Source organism: Corvus hawaiiensis, chromosome 4 (assembly GCF_020740725.1).
Source record: "Corvus hawaiiensis isolate bCorHaw1 chromosome 4, bCorHaw1.pri.cur, whole genome shotgun sequence".
NCBI classification, from domain to species: domain Eukaryota; kingdom Metazoa; phylum Chordata; class Aves; order Passeriformes; family Corvidae; genus Corvus; species Corvus hawaiiensis.
The window spans coordinates 42,593,518-42,613,423 of NC_063216.1; the positions used below are offsets into that span (position 1 = coordinate 42,593,518).

Here is a 19,906-nt window from a genome sequence, read left to right on the forward strand (position 1 = left end):
AATGCAGTTTTGGCCATTTTCATAAATATATGATCAAGACATAATCTTTACAGAATCACACTATGCTCAAAGCAGATGTTTACCAAAACTTGATCTGAGTCCTTGAAGATTTTCTCCTGATTAGAGAGGCTAACTTCAGAAACTAAAGATGGTCATCAAACTGTACCTGTTCCTACCACACACAGTGGCTGAGCATGTGAGAAACCTGTGCTTAAAGGTAAAAGTTTATTTTGCCTATTTCCTTACCAGTGCAGATATGAAAATTGGAAACAAGTTTTTATTTAGGTAGGTCCTTACTTTTTTTTTTTTTTCCCTTCCTCTTTTTCTTTTCTCTTCTATAGAAAGATTATCTCTCTGACCCTAGTTGGAAGGAGATTTTCTGAAGCTTTCTTGAGGTAAAGAGTAGGCTGAATAAAAAGAGATGATGATAGATGTGCAGGAGAGAAATCTGGACCAAAAAGGAGGAAATGTTGGCAGTATAAGTAGGTTGAAGACAGCAGGTGTCCCAAGAGTGAAACTAGGATGATATGGTGGGGATAGAAAGCTGGGGAGATTGTCTGGTTGTGTAAAAACATTGGGTTTAGACAAGAAAATGTATTGGGGTAGGAGGAAAATATGTGGGCAACAGATGTGGGCATTTTTGCCCTTGACAGAGATTCGATGTAAATGAAATTATTTTTCTTTTCCCAGTGGATGTTTCCTTCAGATTGTAAAGTCAGGATCTGCCCAAAGTGAATTCTCTTTTTAGCCTATGTCAATGACAGTGGCATGGTTTTGTGGAACAAAGCTCCTAGTTCCTTTCTTGGATAAAATTGCTTTGCTTTCTAAGCAGATTAATTTTATTTCTTAAAAAAAATTAAACAACCCTCTGAATCTTCTCTGCTGTGATTGGAATTTATCTTGATTGTTTTTAGTTGTCTAAGAGTAATCAGCACATTCTATTTGAGAATATGCATCAGGGAGACTTTTTATTTATAATTGGTCTACTGGAGTTCAGACACCTAACCCAGAAACCTAACCTAGTCTAAAATAGGGGTTAAAGGCTACATTTACAGAGCTAGATGGTTTCACAGAAGCACCTGGGGAGCCACATTTCATACTCATTACTAAAAATATGAGAAAATTGAGTCGAACAGCTGTTTCAACTTACTCTAGTGATTTCTGAAATACAAGCCTAATTCCTTGTTACTGTTACCATTTCATGCTCTATTGTAATGATCACAATCACTGTGCTTGTCCCCATATGTTATGTTACTTACATAACCAGCCTGATACCCTCTGCAGTTTCTGCAGTCAGTTGAAAGCCTGCAACCACAGACAAAGCTCTTTGGCGATCAAACCTGAGCCCATGCCTGACTCCTGCATTCTGGCAGCTTCAAGTTGGAGTGTCCTGATGCTCCTCATTGCTCTGAGTCAATGTAAGAAGTGGATCAGTGCAGGGTATGCCCAGCCACTGCCCTGGAGGGACGTCTGCTGAGATAAGGAGATTGAGCAATCTCCCAGCAGGACCCCCCTGGGAAGGCAGCTACTCTTCAGTTACAGCGAGAAGAAGACAAACCCAGAATCCTCTGGGAGACCCTATGCAGATCCTTTGTAGCCCACTGGCCTTTACCCTCTGACACCCACCCCCTGTATCTCTATAAAGCGAGCCCCCTGCCCCTGCGAGGGCAGAGAGCTGCTCGTCCCTGGCCTTCCCTTCACCGGAGTACGGACCAATAAAGCTGCCTCATGCAGAACCAGCTACACGGGCCTCTTGTCTCTCTCCCTGGTCTGGCCTGGAGACTGCCCTGCAGAGCTGAGCTGGAATCACGAGCTGACAATCACTAAAGAGCTGACAGCTTCTGCAAGGGCCCTCCTGGCCAGCAGCTGAGGGAAGACACCGGGCCTCGGGAAGGCGATTCCTTTCGAGACCATCTCCCCAGACCGGTCACCTCTTCCTCAGTCAGAGCTACTGACCCCTAACAAGCTGTCATAGATCAGGGATCATGGTTTGTCCACACGAAATCAGTGAGTCAAAGTCCAGTTCAGGTAAAAAAATTCTTCTGCTGTCCCTTGCCTCACATTTTCCTGTCACTTGCAGCAATTTAATCAATGACTCCCCCCCTTTTGAATATATATCCAGGGATGCATCCATGTATCAGTCAAACAAACAAGAACTAGTGTGGAGACCATGGGGTGACCCATGAGTGTGGCACTCTAGATTTTAATTACCATTCAGTTTTTGTTTTAACTGTAGATGAAGGGAGGAAGTAAAAGCACCCTAGCCAAAAGCAGTGTTTTCTTAGTAAACGCAGGATATTACCATAGATCAACCATTTTTTCCTCAGACTTGTTAATTATTCCAGTATATGCTTTCATGGAATAACAATGCAACTGATGAGCCAGCCTGTGTCATCCCGTTGCTATAGAAATTGCTCAGTATAAGCATCCTGGTACTGCAATCAGTTTAGCTCTCTTTAGCCACGGAAAAGGCGAAACAAAGCACTTCTGGTTTGAATTTTTTATTTAAACATTTCCACATTCATGGACACAGGTGTGTAGTACCTTGTCAAGACAGCATAGTCTCTGAAGGACAGTCAATCATGGCCTGCACACAACTCCCGCTCCATACTGCACCCCAGGGCAGCCACAGGCTTATCCAGGCTTGGTGCCTATAATCCCAAGGAGAAAATAAAGCCATCAAAGATCAGAGAGGTACTGTTTAACACATCAGGTTCCACATCAAGTACCCACAACAGCCCGTACTTGAGCTGTACACTATGAACTAACTCAGTGATAGGGCCCTGAACAGCTGGTTTATCTTCCAGTAGCCTTGGGTGGTAGTTGGCTCCATAGCTCTCCCAGTGTGATGATAATATGGTAGCACCATAACCTAGCAACAAGGTCTTGGTGGAATGTGTCCTTATGTATGAGTTTTGGCACAGATGCAAAGAGAGAGGGAAATAACAGCATCTTGTGCTGATTCTATTACTTGTCTGGGCAACCAAATTTTCAGTGTGACTGCAATTTCACGTTTGATAGAATCATAGAATTGTACAATGTCTTGGGCTGGAAGGGATGCTAAGGGTCATCTAGTTCCAACTCTGTTGCTTGATGGATAGGTTTAGAGTGTTTTAAGTTCCAGTCTTCCACATTTACCCTTGATATGACATTCTTGATTAACTGAGTCAACGTTAGTGCAGTGACCATATTATTTCAATCAGCAGTGGGGTTTCCGCGGCTTTTAAATTTTTTAAATTTTTTTTTTGTTGCTTTTACACCACAACACTTATTTTTTGGTCTTTCATATGCCTTTCAGAGTGCTAGTTAAAATATTGATTTTTTTCTGTTTTTTAAGTGTGCTTGAAAAGAGCTGGCAGAGCAGTGTATGTAAAAGAGCACATTTTATGTACAAGATAAACTACAAGAGTACAAAACTATCGACATTTTAATAAAAAGTATTGTACCAAAATTGCACATAAGCCCTAATTTTAAATATAGGCACAATCTTAGAAAGTATCTCAATTATATTCCCCAAACTAATGTTACTACATAAGTATGGCATAGGTTGTATTGCTACCTGGTATCTACAGACGTGTTGCTTCTTTGAAAAGAAAAAACAAGAAACCACAGCTGTTAGGAATAAGTATAAAAAATTCTTGTTTGTACAAGCCCAAACTGCATTAGTTCCACAATAGAAAATATTTCCCGTTTCAGAGTTTTGATCTTTAAGTTATTTTTGTTTTTGACAAATAAGGCGAGGTCAAAGGAAGAGAGGCCATAGAGAGCACAAAAAGCTTTTTGTTTTAACTTAATTTGAACTGGATTTGGGATAGGATTTCCTTCTTGATGTGTGCTTTTCTTAGTATACTCCTTGCTCAGTACAGGGCTGATCCCAAGTGGGACTCACATACACTTCTCTAAAAGAAATAAAAATGTACATGTGCACCTTGTGAGAGAATTAGGTTCTCTCCATTTTTGCCAGGTCCCAAATTTATTCTGCTACTCCTGCAATGTTCTAGTTCCTTCTGGTATTGATTGAGTTGTTTAAAAGCAAGGCAATCAAACCCCAATTTTCTCTCTGTCATTCTCTTCTGGTTTTTTCCTCCAATTTTAAAAGCAATCTTGTTGAAAAAATATTTACTCTTAAGGTCGTTTGCTAGAAGATGAAGACAGTTTGCAACTGAGAAACTTTGAATAGTGCAAGTGACAGATGTGATGTTTACCCCACTTTATTTTCTAGATCAGATTGTTGATAATAGAAAGGTAGATTTCTTGGTTGTCCAGCCCCACAAACTACTGTGTGTCTTCCTGCAGTCTGTGGCATCTACCTCAGGTAAATGAGTGACCTACAAGTAATTGTTGGTCCACTGCCATCTTCAGCAGTGGGTAGTCAGCCTTACATGGCCATGTGAAAAGGATAAATTTCCTGTGCAAGCTGCTGAATGTTACAGAAAGTGAAATCCAAGCTAAGCCTGGAAACTGCAGTTCTTTTAGTGTAAGTGTTTCTGATAAGTATGAAAGGGGTTTCAATTTAATTCAAACTAATTCATTTATTTAAAATTTTAGTCCTTGAAGTGAGCTGTTTTTTGCCTTGAGGAAGCATGTTGGTCATAGAGAGGGTCTGTACCCCAAAACTCAAATATTACTACTCATGTGTTTTTGTCTAGGTGATTACCATTTGCTTTATTTTTTCAATATCTGAGTCTTTTGGTATTTGTCTTTCTCAACCTAAGAATGTTTCAAGTTTTGCAAACTCCCATGAACCTGACACCTGTTATCTGGAAATTAGCATACTGGTTGTGAGCAAAACAACACAAATTATCCAGCTAAACAAAGACCAGTGAATGTGATGAGGAGATCTAGATTCAAAGCACAGAGCTCACATTTCCTTGTCCAAGGACTGATCTGTATATTTCCATTGGCAGCATAATGACATTCAGTGGCTGATCATCAGCAAGTATCTATCTCCTCCTTGTGGGAATTTGTGTTTTTCCTTTCCATTGGTCTATAATTCCTACTGCTGAAAATTTTTCTGTTATAAATTTATCATTTAAAAAAAGTCTTTCATCTACAGATACAGGTAATTTAAAGTTTACTAATAAATTCTGAATTAAATATTTTAACATTTCTGTTTAACAGCTGTTAATTGCTGAGTAGCTCAATGCTTCCACAAAAACTGGCACAATAATTGATGTGTTTACATTCATCTATCACATGGAAAAGATTATATTTTACAAATTTAAAATAATTTAACTTACAAATTCACTTTTCCATTGAAGCATCCTCATATGAATTTCATCAGTAGAAACGGTGTTATGCCATATATGCTCCAAAGGAATAATGGGTGATCTCCATAGCTTCTTTAATTGCTGAAAAATAGCACAGCATACAATTCAGGGGGAAATTCAAAAGTCTAAGTCTTGTATCATTGAATAGCAGTTTAAGGAATAATGCTTAGGATACCTTAGGAGTACATTACAATCTCTTAAGAAGTTCTTCCAAAGTCAGAAGAAATTTTCTCTCTTGATGCTGGGTATTTGCCAGAATATGAAGCTGGGATGGTAAGCCATCCCTTTGTGAATAGTCACTGTCAAACTGGAACATGTTATTTCTCAGAGGCTCCTTTGTTTATGATATTTAAGGCTATAGCTATAACTTTTCCAAAGCAGCTGACAGAAAGACTAGAAACCCTAGTTGCCCTCTGATTTTGCATAACACAGTCTCTACATACTTTTTCTTTAAAAAGCTGAAATTATTGACATTTTATCAGTTTTAAAAGCATCTTCAAACTTAGTATTCCCAAATTTTCTGTATAGATGGTTTCTCAGAAATTTCTTTTCATAATAGAAAAAAAGACACAATGACCTTTCTGCTGAACTGTTTGTGACAAAGTCAATTTGTGCTCCATCTCCTGCAAGTGTAATTGAATGATCACTAGCTTGAAATCTAAGTTGCATAATTGTAATTAATTATATCGCAAATGACCTGCAGTTCTGCTTCTCAGTCCTCCTTTATGCCCTTCTCAAGCTGGGACCAGGCTAACAGACAAACGGTACACTGCACTTTTAAATTCAGTACCTAAAAAAATCAATTTCTCTCCACAACGGTAAGGATCATACTTCAATTTTCAAACTTCCAGCTCTTCCTGCCATTTTGTGGTATATTGTTTCTGTGCTGAAGCTGCATTAATGCCAGCTACAGTCCAGTGTTGGAAAGGAGAAATTGACAAATCCTGACAGGACAGCGTGAAGAGAAAGCAGAGGTGAGAGCCAAGTAGAAAGCTGACGTGGGAAATTCTGACTGATGTCTGAACGTGACTGATAAACAGATGAAAGGCAGGAGGAACAATGTCAGCTGCTACTTAAAATAGTCTGGAGAAAATGAGAACAGTAGGATCTGTTGAGGATGGGTCAGTGCTTTGATAGCATTGCTAAATCAATGTCACAGACTCCTGATGGCAGTATAGCAAAGGACTTAAGAAGTCATAGAAGTCAGGTTTCCTGTTAAGCCAACTTGTGAATTTCCTCATTATTAATCAAGTCCCATTTTTAATCAAAGGATAGGCTGCTATACAATAAACTCTGTATTTCTCCAGCTTTGACAGCTGGTAATATGCCCATTTATAAAAAGGAAGTATACTCACTGTTAGTTTAGATCGACTGTTTTCTAATCATTAATGAATTATTGTAAATCCTTTCCACCGATATTTTTTTTAGAGCTCACATAGCAGTTCTCATTTGCAATGGAATCCCCACAGATTGTGAAGCATCACTGAAAAAGAGAAATAGTCAGAATTTTAAAAGGCAGTATTCTGTATTTTTGTATTTCTTTCAGGCATCAAAGAGAAGCTATTAGTGTTTGATGAATGATGAACATCCATATGGATAACTTATGGTTTCATGACTCACAACACCTCAAAGGATAGCACTACAGTCTCTATTGTACTGCCTACAGTAAAAATAGACTACCTTTTAAATTAAAGCACAGGACATTCTGATTTCACAAAAAAGCAATGACATATTGGGAGGAATGTTCCTCCTTAGGCCATTGTGACTTTATTGAGTCAGTGGGCTTACTTCTGATTTGCACACTGATAAAGAAGAACCTGGCCAATAATTTTTATACATTTGTTTAACAACCTTTGTTTTCTATATATAAATGCCTACAAAGTGTAAAAGGTTCAATATGACCTTCAGGACAGATATATCTTCCTTTTACACAAAACTTATGCTGTATTGCAAATATGAGAAAGCACAAGCCAGAAAGGTATTGATAATACAAGGAAACATTATTATCTCCCAGATACTGTGCATCTAAGGAACTGGTTTGTACCAGGGAAATATGGAGCTGAATCCTCTCAGCGAGTGTGGGGAGGGCAACTTCTGTTCGCCGTGCTCTCTGATGAGCAGCAGTTGCCTGGCGACCGTAGATATGACACTGGTTTCCTTTCTCACCTCTTTTGTGATGCTCTGCTGCTCAAAGGATACCCAGAGAGAGCAGCCTCTGCCTGACATGCAGGTGTTTAAAATGTGTTTCTCCTTCTCTGAAGTGCATGGGCCATCTTCTTTGCATTCTTCAACTACTGAACTCTCACTCACTCCAGGCACCACCATCCCCAGGACAATCTCTTTCCCCATTGCAAAGCTCCACCTCAATCTTAACCCAATCAAAATCTCCCTCAACACTACCTCTGGTCTTTTTTTTTTTCCTTCCCACCCTGCCCTGAGTATCAGATGTGCTTGTATATCTCTTTGGCCTCTGTTTCATTTCTAAATCATCAAGGGTTGTTACAGAGAAGTTTTGTGATAAGCGTGAGAGACTTCAAGGTCTTGTGAGACTGTAAGGATAACCTCCAAGCAGTAAACACACCCTTATCTGTTCTCTTGCAACAGTGGTCCCTATAACATTTAGACTTTATAGACAGGTATGATTTCATGTAGGAAGAATTTTCTATGAAGGAAAACCCTAATCCTTTATATGAGAGGACTTCTGAATGCAGAAGAAACAGGTAAAGAAACGGGACTATTCTGGTTCATGTATCATGACAGAAGGGTGCAAATGGGTGTGAGAAGAGTTTAGGGGCAGGGTATAATGCTCTGATCAAGCTGGTGGGAAGCTCTAAAGCCACTGCTCTATCAAAAAACCATTAAAAAATTTCCCAGATAATGAGGGCAGATCCAGCTTCCCCAAGTTCAAGGAGAGGACCATGCAGAAATCTCTAGTCTGTAAACCATGCTCATATGGGTCTATATAAAGCACAGGTATCGTTCTCCAACAGCAAGCTTTGGAAAACTAGAACAGTTCAACAATCTAAAAATCTCTTAGATATATCCAAATAACACAGGAATTAATCAAATGTGTGGAGGTGCTAAACATGGTATATTGGATGGCTGCATGCTGGATTCTCTGCAGTCTGTTAGCAGCAGCTTTCATAAAAAAGCCTTGGGCAGTTACTGTGCTTGATGGATTCGATTTGGAAGAAAACCGCAGAAATTTGGCTTTGTTGGAGTAATTTTGCATCAATATTCAGCACAGAATAGAGCACAGTGTAATTTGGAAGAAGCACAGCACCGTGCATTTTATTTCAGGATATTTTATTGTATGTCTGTGACAATCTTAAGAGAAAACTGGCTTTCCTTATAAAATAAGAATGAATTTTTGAAGGGAAATTTTAGGCCTCAGAATTTGGGATTCAGTCAAAAATATTTTGGGACAGTGTTTTATACTTTCATGGTTAATCCTGAATGCTTTTATGTTCATAACCAGCTCTTTCTTTTTCATCTGCATAGTGTCTCTACTTGATAAACAGGACTAGACCTTTATCATTTTGGGGAAATACAACGATACAAAGAAATGTTTATCTTGCCGTTTCTTATTATGTGTTCCAATAGCTATAAAATACTGTATTGAACTACAGATAATAGTACAAAATGAGCTATCTAGAATGGTTAAGTCTAGCTTTCTAAATCTGTCCTTTCAGATAAAAAGCTGTATATCTAATGTGACAAGCCTGAGGCATATTTTATTGCTATAAACCCATGTTTAATACAACGTAAAGCTCTAATATTTTGATTCTACCTCAGTAACTTTAATTTTAAATTATTTTAAATGCCTTGTTTACGAATAATAAAAAAGGTTTCTATTCAGATTGATTCAAATGGCTTAAGAATTCATGGAATATAACCTTACATGTGATGAATAACACACTTTGGAAAAGTAGTTCAGAACTTTCATATTAATCCTCTTTGCATCTTCCTTAGAAGACTTTACCTGAAATTTAAGAGAGTGCTTCTTGTCCAGCCCAATGAAAAAATCTCACCTAAATGTTGCAGTGGGGATCCTGCAACACGCATATATCAAACCAGGAGTCCCGTGGAAAGGAAATATATATGGACAGACAGATTCTTGATAGCTGTTTCAGAGATGTTTATTTCTCCAGCCGCATGGCCGGAGCTCTGCTGAGGAACTGTTCCAGTCACGGGACCAAGGGTCCTTCTGCCCGCGCAGGGAACACAAACCAACCAATGGGAACGAGGCTGAGCAGGGACAGGGAAGCCCCGTGTCTGTGCCCTCAGGGCCCCTCTCCCAGGGCTACACGGCAGGGGAGGGACCCCAACACCTCACCCGTTTTATTTTAATAAAAGGAGAATGAAAACAACTGGATAAACATAACAAGAACAGTTTCAAAACAAAACAAGCCACCCTCCTGAGTCTTTAAATGTCCAAACAGATTCTCTGGAACATCTTAGGGCTGACAGAAGGGAGACAGAATTCTCTGAGCATGCTTTGTGGGGAAACTGAGGCAGGAGAGGGTTTAACTTCTTCCCTCCCCCTTTTCATCCCCCACTCGGCATTGGAAAGGGATTTTTGGGGAAACAATTGGCAAAAGCATGGTTTTGTGAGGGAAACCATGGATGAAAAAACGGATTGGGAGTACACTGGGGGTAATAGGATATAGGGTAAAAGGGAAAGGTGGGATTAGGAAAGGGAAACTGTAGGGGGGGCTTACAATGGAAATACTGTCTAACATGACTACGATTTTTTGCATATATACTGCCTTTTACAGGAACACCATCAGGCCCAGTGACCTGCGATGCTTGTAACCCTTTTCTCCCTAGTACAATATTAAATTCCACCACCTCTCCATCTCCCAAGCTTGGGATGCATTTTTCAGGGTTATTCTTTTTAATAGCAGTTCTATGCACGAATATGTCTTGCTGGTTGTCACACCTTGTTATAAAACCATAATTTTGCTTAACATTATACCATTTTACTATCCCTAAGGTCTTAGTTGCTATGATCTTTTCCTTTTTCCGAGTGGCTGCTGTTTTCTGTCTCGTTGCGTCTTTGCTCTCTCCTTCGGTCGCTCCCGTGTTGGAATTCTCGGGGCTGCTGGTGCCTGCGCGCTCTTCCCGGGGTCGCGTTCGGGGCCGTGCGGGCCGGGCCGGGCCGTGCCGCTCAGTTCTCCGTGCGTCGCCTCCTCTGGTCGCAGCTTCGCTGCCGCTGCCGGGCGCTGCACCCACGTCTCGGCCGGGCCCCCGAGCGACGACTCCCCCGCGCCCTGCTCCAGCGCGCGTCTCGGCCGGGCGCGGCTCCGTTCCACCGCCATCGCCGCCAGCCGCCGCCCGTGCGCCGCCCCTCTCGGCCGGGCGTTCACGGGGCTCGCTCCACCATGCGCTGCACGGGGCCATTCGGGCACCGCCGGGTCCCGCCGCTCCCCGCTCCGCTGCCGACACTGCGGCTCGCGTGGCTCCGCCCGCGCGCGGGAACTGCCTCGCTGCTGCTCGCAGAGCGCTCGGTGCACGTGGCCTGGGCCGCACGGTCCCTGCGCCACGCTTCCCTTCGCCAGGACACAACTGACATTGCTCAACCGTCTCGGTAACTAAATAATATTCACGAAAATATTCTTCCATCGGCATATATTTTGACTCCAATATTAACTGTGTCCAAACGGTTTTCCAAAAGCCCTTGGTAAGAATTAAATCCCAAGAAACATAGAAAAAGTTCTTAAACAACCATGCCAGGAAGTGTTTCAGTTCTTTTTGAGCTTGAATCAAGCTAAAATTTACAAATCGTTGTTCAAGAATCATTTTAAGTTTAAGATAAATGTCCATATGCGGCTCTGAGAGCCAAGAGTCTTCCCACGGTTCCTCCATAGTTTAGATACGGAATAGCAAAGCAAAACCAAGAAGAGGAATCCAAAGTTTCCAGGGTTTACTCACACAAATCAGTCGCTTAGGGATCGGGGATCGTTCTGCTCACAAATCTCCACCATTTGTTGCAGTGGGGATCCTGCAACACGCATATATCAAACCAGGAGTCCCGTGGAAAGGAAATATATATGGACAGACAGATTCTTGCTAGCTGTTTCAGAGATGTTTATTTCTCCAGCCGCATGGCCGGAGCTCTGCTGAGGAACTGTTCCAGTCACGGGACCAAGGGTCCTTCTGCCCGCGCAGGGAACACAAACCAACCAATGGGAACGAGGCTGAGCAGGGACAGGGAAGCCCCGTGTCTGTGCCCTCAGGGCCCCTCTCCCAGGGCTACACGGCAGGGAGGGACCCCAACACCTAAATTTAGTGCCTCACCTGTACAGGTTATTTATCTCTTGTATTTGAAGATTTTTCCATTTAATTCCCTAACTGATTAAATGGTATCTGGTATCAGATAATTCCTGCATGTTGTCATAGCATGGGCAAAGTCCTACAGGGGAAGACAAGCAGTGTTTTGAAAGGATATGAACACATCTTAGGTGTTATAGCTTCTTTAATATTGGAGGTGTATTTTAGGAAATGCTAAAGAGTCATTGACTGGATCTAGCAAATGTGGACTGTGTGTAGGATGCTTGGCCTGATGGGGACCCAATTTGATCACATGCAGAGGAGCCTTAGTAACAGATCCTTTTGGAGACCCTACTCCAGGCACAGTTATTAGCAGGCATGAACATGACACAGGCTTTGAGCGGCCTACATCAAAAGCACAGAGCCTGGTACTCGGGTCTGTACACCTAAGTGAACTAATTATTGGGAAGGTAGCTGAAACTGACTTGTTTGGCTCAGAATAACATCTGAAAATTAGTATGTGAGAAGTTTACTGACTAAATAAACTTTAATTTAAATTAGGTAAGACACTACTGAAGTGTGAATTTTTTGTGTCACTATAATGATGACAGTTGTTAATGAAAGGAACATGTTTTGAATTGATAATTCAAATTTTTTAAACTTACCAACCTACTGATTCTAGTTCAGGGAATGATTTCATATTACTTCCACAGCCTAACAGACACACATCCTGGTAACTCTTGCATCGTGCCCACATAAGCAGGACATTGGGAGAACATAGGAGAAGCTGTATGGACTTCTATTATAGACCCACCGACTTCAGTATTCAGTTTCTGACAAGTCTTCAGGGGTGGATGCAAGGGGAAGAGTAGGCGAACAAGCAAAGAGAATATGACGCTTTTTTGAGCACCCTCCCCAATTCTATGACTCAGAGTGATTTTCAAGGAGTTTTCTTGCCTCAGATTGATGAGATTTTTTTTAGATCATACATATTCTGCAAAGCTTTGAATGAAAACTTGTTTCTGACTTTTCCTTCCTTATTTTGAAGTTTGAATTCCTTCTCTTTTTATGCAATTGTTGACAATTCTTCTTTAGTTACTTAATTATTTTAATAAGGAACACAATCTTTTAACCTCATTGCTCTATTACACTGTTTCTTCTGAGCTTTACAATGCTGAAAAACATGGAACCTAACAATTGCAATGGACTATTATGGATTGTGGTAGGACACATTTTCAGGACTCTTCCACTGTCATTATGCCCCAGAAAGTGAGGGAAAGGCAATAAGGAGAATAAAAGTGGTTCACTGACGGCTTAGTACAGTGAATATAGCCCTTTTTTCCTTCTGTGTTTATGTTTCTGTATTTCTCCTCTGTGCAGGTATGTCACAAGTTTGTTATTTTACATATAATTATTCTGCAAGGTAGAATGGCTTACTATGCTCACTCACCTGAGCTGGTATTGAATAAATTGTCAGCTCTCTCAAACTGGGGCTCTACCTGGGTAAGTGTCTGCTTCTCAATTAGCCATCATAGACTATTTGCTGCTGGGATGTTTCTCTTTCATACATACAGACACCTAATAAATGATAGAGACTCTTATGACCCAGTTTGAAGGTTCTAAGAGATGCCTCTGCCCGAATTAAGGAGGAAATGAGACCATATGCCAGTGACAATAGTAAGGGGTTTATTTGATGGTAAATATGAGAGAGTAAGGAAGAAAGAAGATAGGTGGGGAGGACAGAAAGAGTGACAGGGACAGAATAAGGAAAATATCACCACTCTGTGGATCCCAATGATGTTCATTGATCCTCTCCAGCTGGTCTCTGGGTGGTGAAGGTTCCCCCAGAAGGCACAGAGTCCCATGGGTTTATATGCTCAGGCCATGTCCCCCTGAGGTGGGGGTCAGTCTCTCACAGCAGACTCTGGGTCTGTTGCACCACGTGCAGTCCTGTGGGGCCAAGCCTCTCACGGGAATGTCCCATGGATGTGCCCTGTGGGGTTGAGGGTTCCACAGCTGGGCCAGTTTGTGTAATCAGAGGATGGGTGTTTATTGCCTCTCACCAGAGGCTGCAGCATGCACCCAAAACCTCCTCCTCCCCCCTCAGTTGGGGGGAGTCTGTGTAAACCTGGCTTGTGTGAGCTGTGCTCTCCCCCACCCCAAACTCAGCTGGGGATAGTTGCAGCTGGTGGGTTTGGCCTTTGTGGATGCATACCTTTCCCTCAGCCTGAGAGGATTGAACAATGCCTTTCCCTTTATCTAATCAACAGTTTGACTTTCAGTTCAAAGTCCCACTCTTCAGGGAAGCTTCTTCGGTTGTAGCTTCTTTATAATGAGCAAAACTTTATATCAATGTTTGAGACATGAACTATTTTCAGTCTCTGACAGAGACTCATCAGTATTTTAAAATAGGCTGCACTATGGATTCTGTTTCATTTCTTTTACTTGCCCCCAGAAGGGAATCTACACAGAGCAAAAGAAAAGTTCCTCCTGCTGCAATTCAATTATCTAGTTAAAATCAGGCTGTAAGTCTTAACAGAAGAGAAAGAATTTAGTACTTAGGAAAACTACTATAGGAACTTCTCCCACCTGAGCCACGCAGAAGGGGTTTCAGGTGACAACTGAAGTACACACTCACCATGTACCACCTAATTCAACGTTCAGTAGACATATTTTGATTTGTATCAGCTGGTCTCAGGTCAGACCTCTGACCTGAACCTGTATTTCTAGAGAATTTGAACTTGTCAAGCTTGAGCAACTTTTAATAGCATCAATCCATGACCTAGAAGTAATAATACACTTGGAAAGAAAGTAAGAGCAAGCAAGAATGAAAAAATCCTACATCTGTATGGAGACTCATGTGGCATTTTTTTGCTTCTAGAATGCAAGTATTTTTACTCCTATAAAAGCCCCAGTGATTGCAGTGGGTAAAGTAAGTATTTATAACTTTCTGAAGGATCAAAGCCTGAAGAAAACAAATGATAGAAAGGAAAAAGTTGTGAACTGGTTCTGCATGGAGAGTTGTGAAAAGTGCTTGGCTGTTAAGGATGCAAGCGTATGGCTGCAAACTGCAAAGCAGGTTGAACTGGGGAAGCTGTATTGAGAATTGGAAATAACAGAACTGCTATTATAAAGTAGGTATTTGCATCTGTTTCCATCTGTCTTTATTGCACTAGCCACATGGTTGGACATCAGATTTCTGGGGTTTTGTTCTCTTCTTTTGTTTATTATATCAGAGTGCCTTTGCCTATCTTACCCAGAGTTTGTACATTAGGACTTTTAAACAGAAAAATCTGTTCCGATAAATCAAGCCTTCTCTAACTTAGCTGGCAGATGGCATCCCTGTTTATGGCTTTACAGGGAATTTGAAAGCATATGTGTTTGATGAATTGCCATAAATGCATGGCAGCTCCTGCAGCAGGAATGGTTCAGAGGTGCAGATAGCAGGTAATAAATAATTAATGGCCACCAAAGTAATATCTTTATTTTCCTGCTGGAGCTGGAGTGAGCACACAATGTAAGCCATAAACCTAATCTTGCTTTAGAGTTGGTCTTTTTCATTTAGCTGGCTTTTTGTACTGATTACCAGTCAGAGCAGCTGAGGCAATGCAGAAATAAGGCCCCCCATGTCAGTACCTCCTAAAGCATCTGTAATTGTTAGTCAGCTGAATTGTCTTCCCCCTTTAGACAAGAGGAATGCTTGGGTGCTCAAGGGGGTCTTTCTGCATGCAAGATCTGCAGTGTGGGTGAAATGATTCTGTCCCTTCTCTCTGTAGTTCTAAATTATTTCAGTCTAGACAGCTTGAAAGATTTCCCTTTGCTTCTCTCATGTCATTTCATTGTTTACCTAGTGCCTATTTATGAGAAGAGGAACTTTCAGAGACTTTCTGAATGACTGAGAAAGAAACCTCTGGACTGTGTGGCTTGAGATAAGACTCAGAATAGTCTGGACTGAGTGGCTCCCTGAGTTACTCCACATGCAACATCTACAGGTACTTGCTGCCAGATGCTCTTGCATATTCACTCAGACAAGGATGGTTAGATTCCATTGTTATATTGAAGCACTTAAAATTGTTTGCTGGAAATTAACTAGGTTTTTTTCCCAAATTATGTATTTCTCTAACCTCACTGCAAGGACTCTGATCTAAAAAGGTTTATTTTCCGCAGATGGCAGTCACAATGATGCAGGGAGCTCCTTGCTTTATGAATTTCAAGTATGTTTTCTAAAAGGAGTCTGAGTTACCAACCTTGAATTTTATTGTAGTGCCAATTTGCTATTCCAGCTGATGTCAGCAAAGGCTACTCATGAAGTAATGTACTGTGGTCTTACACAACTGTAGGGAAAATATTTCCCTCTAAGGTCACCACCTCTTCTCAAGGAGTAGTTTGTAAATTTATGCTCCAGCCTGAACACAAGTTCCTGCTTGTCCCCTCCCTTTTGTTTCATTGTGACTTCTCCACACTCTTCATATCTGTTCTGAAGGACAGTGAGTGGCAATAAAATGGTATGCTCCAATGGGATGATGAATGTTGTTAAAAACTATTAATAGGATTTAATGCATTCATATTTAAGAGTTCATGTGTTATGTGTCTTGACTTTTAAGGAAGGACATGTGAGTCACACTGAGAAACATGCTCCACAGGCGGTAGTTTGAAGTGTAATTTCTCTGGGACCTTTGCTAATACTCTTTGGAGTAGTTACCCTCAAAATACCAGGCAGGGGTAGAGGACATAAGACAAATAGCTTAAATTCTGCAGTCTTCTTTCTGATAATGCAGGGACATTGCAGACATCTATAGACTGTTCTAATCTGAAAATTCATTGCAAGCTTCATTTCACATGAAAAACATTAGTGGTTGCTCTGTTTTTTCTATCATGATCCAAGTTCGATCACCAGCTTTAATGCCTGTTAGCATGTGTGCCTCAAGTTTCTGTTCATGTTTCCTTAGTTTGAGCTTTTCCTTTGTCCCTGGAAGGAATCCAAGCACAGTGGAGCTGTGCTGATAGCTGGGACAGTAACTTTTATGAGTGACCAACCATACTAGGAAAAGGCATGACAAGTGTCAGGACGACTGCACAAGTAAAGGCTTCTGGCTCATTGAAGTAAATTCAGAGATGGAAATGGGCATGGATGGCTGGATCCCTGATGGAGTAAGATATCAGGGAAAATATTTTCATTTGAGGTCTTTATATGCTGGCTTTATGTTTACTTATTTTTTAAAACATCATACAGGTTTTCAGGTGCTGGAGAATCAGTTGAACTGTTGCATATAGATGTGGCAGCAATATCAAGATTAGATCCCTAAATTTACATGAAACCTTGCTGGTGATAAAAGAGAACTATAAATATTGAACAAGGAAATGATGGATATTACTTCCAGAAGTAGCAGTTCTGAGTAAACAGCAGTACTTAAGAGTGTCACATTGTAAATACATCAGTATAAATAAAAAAATTAAGTAGAGCCCATTAGGTTTGCTGACAATGGTTTTATTGGTACATAAAACCCCCCCTGGATTCACTCAGATGAACACAATTTCAAGCATTTGTTCTGCTATTTTTACTAACAGGATTTGATTGTGTAAATATTGTAAAATGTTTTAACATGGTGAAGGTCCAAAGCCAAAAAAATTATGCTCTGACACATAGAGTAGCTGGGGAATACCTGTGAAGGCTGAATTCTAAATAGCTAAGCACACTTTTTGCATTTCTATTACAGATATGTTATTCACAGAGTGGTGGCACAGAGGACACACAGAAAAGACAGGTAGGGCTCAGAGAGTTCTTAAATGAAAAAAGCTCCATATCACCTACCTGAAAGTGCTATTGCTTTAGGTAACAAAACTGCTTTCAGCAAGGATTAGAATATTTCCTGCAGTGTTTCACTAATTGACACTGGTGCAACATCTCTTTATGTCACAGAAGTTCATTCACTGCTGTGCCCCTGACAGTGGGAGCTATGCTGTGTGAAATATCAAAACCTGTCAGATGTTAGATGAGTCTTTAATGTATGAAAAACACAGACAGTGCATTTTTACTCTGATTCCATGGGCATGATGGCACTGGCTTCACTGGGGGGAAAAAAAAAAGAAGAAAGAAGAATAAATAGTTTGAATCAAATGGAACTGTAGAAACGGGAATCCTTGGAATTTACCTAAAGCTTCCTTGAGTTGTTGGGATTCTTTCCCTTGGCTTTAATGAGCACTGAGACAAACTCTCTCTCTTTGGATGTATTTGCCTCTTCTAAATTTCTTTGCCAGGAGTGGTCTTTCAGACCATGATTACAGAAAGCATATAAACACATTCATATACTTACTTCCAAAGAAAAATTAATCAAATGTCGAATCAAATATATTTGAAGTGCTGTATCTAAGTCCCTGATACCTAGGAAAACCCAAAGATTTAGATGACATCATAGCATAATATAGGATACGAACTTTACCATTAATAGCGGACCACTGACTTTATTGCATTGTTCAGACTCCAATGCACCAAAAACCCCACCAAAAACACAACAAACCAGCAAATAAACAACAAGGAAGCTGTAAATGAAGTGATCCCTTTGGTTTTTATTTTCCATTTCCTATTGATATGGATATGATGGTCTTTTCAAACTTCAATATAAACAGGTAGTCACATCAATATTCTGATGTTCAAATAAAAAGGCTATGAATGTCAAAAAAGAAAAAATATTTTTCTGGCATTGTGGATCATTCATTTATGTCCAGAACTCTCGAAAGATGGTTTAGTGCACAGATTCCATTTTTTTTTTTTGTTGCGTGTTTATGTGTGAAACAGAGCTCCAGAACTTAAGGGCATTAGGAAGTACTAGCCATTGTTTCTAAACTTGTATTACTTCAAGTTCAGGAATATTTGTGTGTGAGCACATATAGGGAACAAAGTACAGTTCTTCTAGACTTAGCTTCCAGACACCTCAACAGCCAACAAATAGGAAACTTGGCCTCTCTAATTCTTGCTGTGTGTTATAACAATGTCAGAACCTGGGGCACAAGCTCCAGCAGCTGATCCTGTTTTAAACTGCTATATTCTCAAGCTGAAACCTTTTCCTGTTAATCCTGGGTTTAAAAACTCAACCATTGTCAACATTTTCTTCTGCAGTGTTTCAGATACTCCTTGCCATAAGTGCTTATACAACCCTTGGATTTTTTCAGCTTTTGCATGACAGGTTTTCTGTTAGCCTTTGACCAATAGGGTTTATAATAAACCAGCACTGACACTGCATCTTGTCCAATGACTATATTAGCATTAAAAATAGAGTCACAAAGTCTCCAGAATTTTACATCATTTACTAAGTTAAAATTAACAGTCTATCTATCACTTGCAATACAACAGGATTTGGGAATTGACACTCCTGACTGCTATAAAAGCTGACAATGCTAATCAGGGATTTGTCAGTAATCATTAAAAAGCAATGTGATGTGATGTCATGCAGTATAATCCTCTAATTTATTTCCTGCCCATCTTCTTCATGACTAGCATAAAGTTTGCTAACTGTGCATCTCTTCTCTTACCTCCCTTTACCCACCTCTTTTTCTTCTCTTCTGGATGCAATCAGAAGTCTATTATCACTGCAACTAGCTCAAGGGCCATGAAATATCATGTGAAATAGTTACCCCACGGCAGACACTAACAGCTTTTGTCAGGTACTTACACATCATTAGCAATACTTACAGCATTTCCAGTTTCTCAGAGTATGGAGGATGTGAGCTTGCACAGCCATATTGCCAGGACGTGCTATAGAAAGAAAGACATTACTAATCTTGGAGCTGCCAAATCTGGTGGCTCAATAGAGGTGAGGTTGCTGCAGCTCCATGTCCGCTGGCTTAGCAGGTACTGAGACTGAACACGTGTTCCCAGTAATCCTGTGTGAGAGAGTGGGCTGGTCAATGACTCCAGCCACCAACCACTTCAGTGCCCAGGTGCAGAGGGTGTCCACACCCATCACTGGAGGCTACAGCTGGCTGTTGAACAAGATAAGGGAAGAGTTCCCCTCTCTGGCTGACTGGGATGAACGTCTGTTAGTGAGAAATGTGTGTATATATATATATGTATAGTTTGCTTGTTCTGAATTATACACACACATACCCTGTGGATCCCTCTGGTTTTAGGCACACAGTGCATCCCATTGCTGCCACTGGATCTGAGTCTCCCCAGCTGCAGGTATCTGGGCATATGAGCCCCTGTGTCACCTTGCCTCACTCAGTTGCTGGAGCACAAACCTACAAATGTACCCTGGATACCTCCATTAAATGTACTTAGATGTCCAGTCTACCAGTAGTTCAGTCCTCTGGATCTTCTGGACACCCAGTTACCTTGCACACAGAGACACACATGTAAATATGTC

General features: G+C 40.8%; 1 long non-coding RNA gene across 1 annotated transcript; it reads right to left on the reverse strand.

Moving 5' to 3' along the window:
- Positions 1–2,485: 2,485 nt before the first annotated feature.
- Positions 2,486–19,377, reverse strand: LOC125325046. Its single transcript, XR_007203189.1, has 4 exons — positions 19,234–19,377; positions 6,626–6,753; positions 5,241–5,351; positions 2,486–2,651 (listed from the first exon to the last, which is right to left on the reverse strand). It is a non-coding gene; the product is annotated as an uncharacterized LOC125325046 (long non-coding RNA).
- Positions 19,378–19,906: the final 529 nt, after the last annotated feature.